Raw genomic sequence first — 9,171 nt, 5'->3', positions numbered from 1 at the left:
CGCTAAATGAGTTTTGCCGCTAAATAGCGGCTAAAAACACGCTAAAGTCGCTAAATAGCAGTGCTCTTAGCATCGTATCAGGCCAAAACTCAATGGGCTTTCAACAACCTTTGGCCCAACTCGTGCGCTAGCCCAGGTTGAGTCAATATACTTGCAATTGGAGAGCATAACCCTAGTCATTTGCCCATTCTGAGTCTCGACGCAGAGAGCACTTGCCATGGTGACGGCGGCGGCGGCGGCTGCTGCTGTTGCTGCTTCGACCGGTGGTGGCAGTCTCGACGCGAGTATCTCTTGCGCCGGCGGCAGTCTCGACGCGAGTATCTCTTTGCGGCGGCGGCGGCTGCTTGCTTCTGTTGACTGGCGGCGACGAGCAGCTGTGACATACTGACATCCAAGCGACAACCGTCTTCGATCTACGACCGGGGGTGATGACCAACTTTGATTGGCGCGTGGCAAGCTAGTGACCATGTCGCCTTATCCCAATTGGAGCAGACAGGTAAGCTACTTCTTCCTCGTACTCTTCTCACATTAGATTTGGTATTGGTAGTGTTGATGCCTGGATCTCGTATGTGTTACAGATTCTATGCCGCTCATGCTGAATTGCTGATTGGTTTAGTTTCTGGTTTCTTTTCCCATCAGGACTGTGGCATCTCTGAACTCTGATGCAGCGTGAGCCTGCAGCCTCTTCTTCTGATTCAGAGGATAATCAAGATGCTAACACTCGAGTGCATATGAAATCTTCTCATACTGAAGATGGTTAGATGAGTACAGATAACTATTCAAATGCTGAAATACATGTGTGATATATATCAGACTATCAGTCTAGCTTTGAAGTATCTGTTAGTTGGTAATTAGAATTTGCAATGTCTTCATCTTCGATGTTTATTATGTGTAAAATTACTTGATGATTTGCATATTTTCTCACAGCCGCTAAATGCCTTAGCCCGCTATTTAGCCCGCTATAGCCTGTCTTAGCCTTTGGGAAAGGCAGCCGCTAAGGGGCTTAGCCCGCTATTTAAAACATTGGCGTGGGCTAGGGGAGAAGAGCGTAGATGATGCACGCGTCGTGAAGAAGTTCCTCAGGGTCGTGCTGCCACGGTACAATCAGGTGGCAGTAACGATTGAGATGTTCTGCAATCTCAAGGAGCTCACACTGGAGGAGTTGGTTGGACGGCTGCGGGCTGCTGAGGATCGATTTGATCCATCGGCAGATCAGCTGTCGGAGAAGATGCCCAAGCTGTTGCTCTTTGAAGAAGAGTGGATAGCGAAGAATAAGGCGCGGATGGTGGACCAATCATCGTCTTCCGGTGGGAAGGGCGGTGGTGGTAAGCACTATGCCAAGAAGGAGAAGACAGGAGCGCGTGACTCTCGGCCGAGACTCACGTCCATGGGGACGCCACGGCGTAGAGGGAAGTGCAAGAAGTGCGGCATCTATGGGCACTGGGCAAAAGAGTGCAAGACACCAGCAAAGGAGGAACGGCAAGAGGCTGCACACGCTGTTCTTGGAGAGAACGATTCAGCCTTGCTGGTGGCTCAGGTCTGCGATGTGGTGCGAAGAAATCCAACTTCCGTGCAACAGGTGTTTTTGAATCAGGATCGGGTGTTTCCAGCAGACTACAATGAAGGCTCGTGGGTTCTGGACACTGGTGCGACGAATCACATGACAGGGTGTCGTGTATCACTGACAGAACTTGATGAAATAGTCGGAGGAGCGGTGCGATTTGGTGACGGGTCTACAGTCCAGATCAGAAGGATCGGTGCCGTGACCATAGCTGGAAAGAATCATGATCATCGTGTGCTGACAGAGGTGTACTATATTCCTTCTCTGCAATGCAACATTGTTAGCTTGGGGCAGTTGGAGGAGAATGGATGCCGTGTTGAGATAGATAGAGGTGTGCTGCAGGTTTTTGAACGCCGACAGGGCGTGATTCAGGAGAGAGCACTGATCAAGGCAGAAAGGAGAAATCGTCTATATGTGATGAAGGTGAATCTAACTACGCCGATCTGTCTAGTGAGCAAGATCTCTGAAGAAGCTTGGCTCTGGCACGCTCGATACGGGCACCAGAACTTTAGATCATTGCGTGATCTGGGTTCTAAGAAGATGGTGATAGGGATACCTCGGATACAGCATGAAGATCAGGTCTGCGATGGGTGTGCTCTTGGGAAGCATCATCGAGCACCCTTTCCACGAGCATCAACATATCGAGCTTCAGAAAGACTTGATCTAGTTCATGGGGACTTGTGTGGACACATATCGCCACCCACACCAGGAGGCAAGTCATTCTTTTTGCTTATAGTTGATGATTATAGCCGCTATATGTGGCTGGAGTTACTGACAACGAAAGCAGAGGCGTTTCAGTGTTTCAGGAAAATAAAGTCTATTGCAGAACCGGAATCTGGTAGACAATTGAAGGTATTCAGGACTGATAGGGGAGGGGAGTTCAACTCCACCGTTTTTACAGCTTTTTGTAGTAAACAAGGCATTAAGCGTAATACAACGGCACCCTATACCCCTCAGCAAAACGGCGTAGTGGAGCGACGTAATCAGACCATAGTGGAGATGGCTCGCTGCCTGCTAAAGAGTATGAAAGTACCAGCTAAGTTTTGGGGGGAAGCAGTCAAGGTAGCAGTACACATCCTGAACAGATCACCTACAAAAAGCTTGGATCAGAAGACACCGTTTGAAGCATGGTTTGGGAGAAAGCCTGGGGTTCAGCACCTGAGAACTTTCGGCTGCAAGGCGTATGCAAAGGTAGTTGGACCTGGCCTAACCAAATTGGCCGATAGATCAGTCCCAGGTGTGTTTTTGGGCTATGAGCCAGGCACCAAGGCGTATCGGGTGTATGATCCTATACATAACAAGTTGATCGTGTCTCGGGATGTGATATTTGATGAGAAACAGGGATGGAATTGGGAGGAGGAGGAGCGTAGTGCAGCAGGAGTACCCGAGGGCTTCACTGTTTGTTGGCCAGAGGATACTGACGAAAATCCGACAATAGAGTCGAGTTCGGGCTCTGACCAACAGCCTCCTTCATCGCCTGCACCCTCAATTCCATCACCAGGAGGAGGTTCGGTGGGATCACCACACACACCTCAAGCATCAACAGGGTCGACACATAATCAGATCCAGTGGGCTACTCCCCCTACTGGTGAATCGGTTGATTCAGAAGGAGTACCTCAGAGATTCAGAACAATTGCAAGTCTGCTGGAAGATACAGAAGAGGTACAGGGTTTTGAATACAATGGGGTTTGCCTTGTGGCAGCTGAAGAACCGAGATCTGTTGATGAGGCTCTAAAGGAAAGTTGTTGGCGAGAAGCTATGCAAGCAGAGATGCAAGCCATTGAAGCCAACAGAACGTGGGAAGTTAGTGAGCTTCCCACAACACACAAAGCCATAGGCCTAAAGTGGGTCTTCAAGATCAAGAAAGACCCAGAAGGCAAAATTGTAAAGCACAAGGCCAGACTAGTGGTAAAGGGTTATGCTCAGCAGCAAGGAGTTGATTTTGATGAGGTATTTGCACCTGTAGCCAGAATTGAAACAGTGAGAGTATTACTTGCTTTGGCAGCACAAGGAGGATCGGAGGTACACCATATGGATGTAAAGTCTGCATTCTTGAATGGAGATCTTTCAGATACTGTCTTTGTGAAGCAACCTCCTGGGTTCATCATCGGGCAAGGTGACAAAGTACTGAAGCTGAGAAAAGCACTCTATGGGCTGAGGTAGGCACCTAGGGCCTGGAATTCAAAGCTGGACAAGGAGTTAATAGCACTGGGCTTTGTGAGAAGCAAGCTTGAACATGCAGTATATAGAAGAGGTGGCAGTAACTCTTTTCTGCTTGTGGGGGTGTATGTTGATGATCTAGTCATCTCTGGGCCGAGTGTCAGTGACATTGTTCAGTTCAAGCAAGAGATGATGATGAAATTCAGCATGAGTGATCTGGGTCTTCTGAGTTATTACCTAGGCATCGAGGTGAAGCAGGAAGATGATCAGATCACGCTGAGTCAGAGTTCTTATGTAAAGAAGGTATTGGAGACAGTGGGGATGCGGAACTGCAATTCAAGCCCAACTCCAATGGAATCTAGACTCAAGCTCTGCAAGACAAAGGAAGGGGATGATATTGTAGAACCAACCTCATATCGTAGTATTGTTGGAAGTCTCAGATATATTGTCAACACAAGGCCAGATTTGGCATTTGCTGTTGGCGTGATCAGCAGATATATGGAGGCTCCAAACAAGGTACACTAGACTGCAGTCAAGCATGTGCTAAGATACCAGAAGGGCACCATGGATTATGGGTGTGTGTACAAGAGAGACACTGAACTGAAACCCTTTCTGATCGGGTTCAGTGATAGTGATTTTGCCGGGGACACAGAAGACAGAAAGAGCACAACAGGAGTGGTATACTTCCTAGGGAAGAACCTGGTGACTTGGGCTTCACAAAAACAAAAGGTTGTGGCTCTATCTTCATGTGAGGCAGAATATGTGGCAGCACCGTCTGCAGCGTGTCAAGGAGTATGGCTTAGTCGGCTAATCGGAGATCTAATGGAAACCAAGGAGACACCAGTGAGGCTCTTGATGGATAATATGTCAGCCATTGCTCTCAGCAAGAATCCGGTGCATCACAATCGAAGCAAGCATATTGATACAAAATATCACTTCATTCGTGAGTGCATTGAGGAGGGGAAGGTTGAAGTTGATCATGTTGGGACAGATAATCAGCTAGCAGACATCTTTACCAAGGCCCTCGGGAGAGTGAGGTTTCAGGAGCTCAGGGAAGCGCTGGGTGTCGTCAAGGTGCAATAATCTTAGGGGGTGATTTGTTAGCTAAGATATTGCATATCGTTTCTTGTAATCATATTTGGTTAGTTAGATTACATTAGCTAGACTAGTTGGGAAAGCATGTAAGCGATGCCGTGCTCGGCTTGCAATGCAGTCCGGTCTTAGGAAGGTGCGCACGCCAGGAGCTTGTCGCGCACGGGGCGGACTCCGGCATAAGAATCGGTGTCACGCACGATTTGTAACTTGGCGTGGGGATCATGGATCCTTGTAGGCACATCTATATAAACATGAATAAACTCCGATCGAAGCTGCGGCAATTGCGCAGCACAATATTGTTTTGTGTTCTTGTTTCCATCTACTAAACCTTGTCAAAGTCGCCGCGATCACCACCGGAGCTGTGAGGGACGTTCGTCTGAGATTGATCGACGTTCAGCCCCAACAGAGGCGATGATGCGCCAGAGCAATCCGGACTCATGGAGGCGCCAGACCTCCTCGGCGCCGCCGACGAAGATCTGGGCAGCGCTACGCGGGGCGCTGCTATTGCGGCTGCGCGTGTGGGAGGGGGAGGAGTTGGAGGCACGAGCAAGGACCAAAGGTGGAGGCGGTATTGGGGCCAGAGAGGGAGGCTGTTAGGGTTTGGCCGGATTTTATATGAGTTCATTTTCAGCCGGCAAGATCTCGGCCATCCATCTCAAATGGACGGTTAGGAACGCTCGACCTAAGATGGGCCGGCGGAATGAAGTGACTTGTTGGTGCATTTTAGGCCCCGGCCCAGTTGCACAGCTTGGTTAAGGTTTTTTTCAATGGTATTTTCAAATTAGTTTTATATTTTCTTTTGTCTTGTTTAATAATCAACATTTTTATACCATTTTGATGTCGTATGAGTCTTAAACTTTTTCTCAACCTTATGTGTGCCACAGGTTAATAACACAATAAGTTTCAGATTTTTTGAAGATAGTTTGATATTTTCTATAGTTTAAATTATTTTCTGCATGATAGTACAAAGTAATTAGATTTTGAACTAAGGCTACACCAGAAAAGATCCAAAATGGATCTTTAGTGTCTCATTTGACCAAGTTTTTCATTTTAACAAGTCAAATATTGAATTTTAACAAAAAGACACTTTGACTGAACCCTAGATGGTCTCAATTACAAAAATAATGAATACAAGGAATGTAAAAATCATCAAGATCTACATTTGGTGCAATGGCCAACTTCTCATTTGACAAAGTTTGAGCCACTCAAATTTTGAATTTTAAAATTTTCACATCTACATGCCAGTTTTCGAAACCCTAGATGGTCTCAACTCGAAAAGTCATGAATACCAAGATTGGTCCACTCATCAAGATCTACATTTGATACATAGGTCATTTTTGCATTTGCCAAAGTGTTAGGAAAGTGTAGTTCTAAATCAACAAGTGCCTCATTTGACCAAGTTTGACCAAGTCATATCTAATTTTTTAAAAAACATGTGACTAGAGTTTACTAAAAATTTTCCAAATAGGAAAATGAACTATATATAAAATGTAGATCTTGTATTCATTTTTTTCATTTGAGGTTATTTAGTGCCTCATTTGACCAATTTTGTCCAAAAAGTGTAGGGGCGCTACTGATTGAGCCACCCTGTGCCTAGTGTCTACTAACACTTTCTCGAATGCAAAAATAAACTATGTAACAAATGTAGATCTTGATGAGTTGTACAATCTTAGTATTCAAAAGTTTTTTATTTGAGGCTATTTAGTGTCTTATTTGACCAATTTTGTCCAAAACCACTCTAAGGACGCTGATAATTGAGCCGCCCCTACAGTGGTTAACTATAAGGGCGGCCGGTGATCCAACCGCCCTTACTGTGACCCACCACTGTAAGGGGGCTGGTAACACCAGCCGCTCTTATAGTGGCCACTATAGGGGCGGCTGACAAGCTGAGGCCCACTCGAGCCACTGTAAGGGCGGCTCCAAAGATAGCTGCCTCTACAGTGGAGGGGGGTGGCGTTCTCATAGTGCTTTTTTCACGTAGTGACACCTGAAAATTATTCCTCCCTCCGCCACTGCCCCCGGTGTGAGCTCAGTCGTGCCCTACAGCTGTAGGTAGGACGGGACGATTGAGTACAGTTGGCTGACCATGTGGAAAAAAAAGAAGAAGAGGATGATGTGGATGAATGACATGTGGCGCACTTATTAATTAACAGATGTTTAATGGATCACAAATAATGGTGCCTCTTCATTTTCGTCCTTCCAACCAAATATAGAGCAGGAACACGTGTCCCCATCTCTTATTCCACAACCGAACAAAACCTTAAGCCCACAGGAATGTCAAACAATATAATGGGATGAGACATGTGCAAAGGTTCACGTGATTATTGTGATCCAACAGCCAGGGGCGGAGCCAGGATTTAAACATAGGAGGGCGTGCAAATCAAAAACAATCATGTGTGTCAAAATATTCCATGACAAAGGTGTACATAGCACCAAAATAAACATTTGTGACAAAAAAACCAGAAAAAAATAAAGAGAAATTAATTATTCTCAAGCCCCTAACCTTTACCTGATCAATCTATTTCTTTGGCCAGGAAAAGAATCACAGTAAAACAAGTAGTTAAACGGGGGCAAAATTAATTAGTACTAGATCCTAACATCAAATGACAAACAATCAGTTACATATCTTTTAGCCTCAGACAAGGCGATCACTTAAACGGGTAAAATGGTCATTTAAATAGAAGGTTAAACCAAAACACCATACCACTGTTAGTGTTTAAAAGTTGAGTACACGTGCTTAATGACCATTTAGAGTGGAGGGGGGTGGCGTTCTCATAGTGCTTTTTTCACGTAGTGACACCTGAAAATTATTCCTCCCTCCGCCACTGCCCCCGGTCTGAGCTCAGTCGTGCCCTACAGCTGTAGGTAGGACGGGACGATTGAGTACAGTTGGCTGACCATGTGAAAAAAAAGAAGAAGAGGATGATGTGGATGAATGACATGTGGCGCACTTATTAATTAACAGATGTTTAATGGATCACAAATAATGGTGCCTCTTCATTTTCGTCCTTCCAACCAAATATAGAGCAGGAACACGTGTCCCCATCTCTTATTCCACAACCGAACAAAACCTTAAGCCCACAGGAATGTCAAACAATATAATGGGATGAGACATGTGCAAAGGTTCACGTGATTATTGTGATCCAACAGCCAGGGCGGAGCCAGGATTTAAACATAGGGGGGCATGCAAATCAAAAACAATCATGTGTGTCAAAATATTATATGACAAAGGTGTACGTAGCACCAAAATAAACATTTACGACAAAAAAACCAGAAAAAAATAAAGAGAAATTAATTATTCTCAAGCCCCTAACCTTTACCTGATCAATCTATTTCTTTGGCCAGGAAAAGAATCACAGTAAAACAAGTAGTTAAACGGAGGCAAAATTAATTAGTACTAGATCCTAACATCAAATGACAAACAATCAGTTACATATCTTTTAGCCTCAGACAAGGCGATCACTTAAACGGGTAAAATGGTCATTTAAATAGAAGGTTAAACCAAAACACCATACCACTGTTAGTGTTTAAAAGTTGAGTACATGTGCTTAATGACCATTTAGAGTTTAGACGAATAATGATAGAAATATAGGAGATAAGAAAGATAATAGGAAGACTAATGCTAAATAATATAGATCCCATTGTTGGAGATCAATTCAAAAGGATTCAACAAGAAAAACGCTGATTTCCAATTAACTAGCTAATTAGAGTGTGTGGTAGGGGACAAACTAATGTTTGATAGGCAATAATAAAAATAAAAAATATGAAGAAAATATTAGAAAGATCTAGATTTTATTTATATAAGAAACTATTAGAGATCAATATGAAATAAGAATAAAAATCTTAGTACATATAATATCATTATAACTAGTTAATTAGATAATTAAGCACCTAATTTATAGTATGTATTAAGGGAGTTATGAGAAGGTTGGGGGGTGCCAGGCCCCCTCAGCCCCCCCTTCCCTCCGCCACTGCCAACAGCTTACGTTGAATATAATCGTTGGATGTGTGTCCTGCAACAGACATATTAGCAGTTCTATGTTATGATCTTGATTATGTTTCCTTGTTTCTTTATGTTGTGAAGATCATGCATAATAACGCTAATCTAATATACAGCAAGTCAGCAACAACAGAGTGAAAGGTCGCTGCTAATATCAATATCTACAAGATCTAGGTGCATTCTACTTGTTACAGTTGACATCTGTAGATATACTCTAGTCTAGCTTAATAAATACATAAAACAGACAATCTAGTCTAAGACAAGAATCAGAGAGAGATATCACAACGGCATGCCAACCTTAAACACCAGAACACTCCTATAAATTGATCCTTTCCTTTCGTTCAGGGCTCATACC

The 9,171-nt window shown here is 44.3% G+C and overlaps 1 long non-coding RNA gene across 1 annotated transcript; it reads left to right on the top strand.

The window, feature by feature from the left end:
• Nucleotides 211-854, top strand: LOC110432272. The gene is made up of 2 exons (XR_002449688.1): nt 211-496; nt 640-854. It is a non-coding gene; the product is annotated as an uncharacterized LOC110432272 (long non-coding RNA).

Source organism: Sorghum bicolor, chromosome 2 (genome assembly GCF_000003195.3).
Source record: "Sorghum bicolor cultivar BTx623 chromosome 2, Sorghum_bicolor_NCBIv3, whole genome shotgun sequence".
Classification (NCBI taxonomy): domain Eukaryota; kingdom Viridiplantae; phylum Streptophyta; class Magnoliopsida; order Poales; family Poaceae; genus Sorghum; species Sorghum bicolor.
Note: the sequence above shows the minus strand (reverse complement) of the source record. Positions and strands in the feature narration are given on the sequence as shown.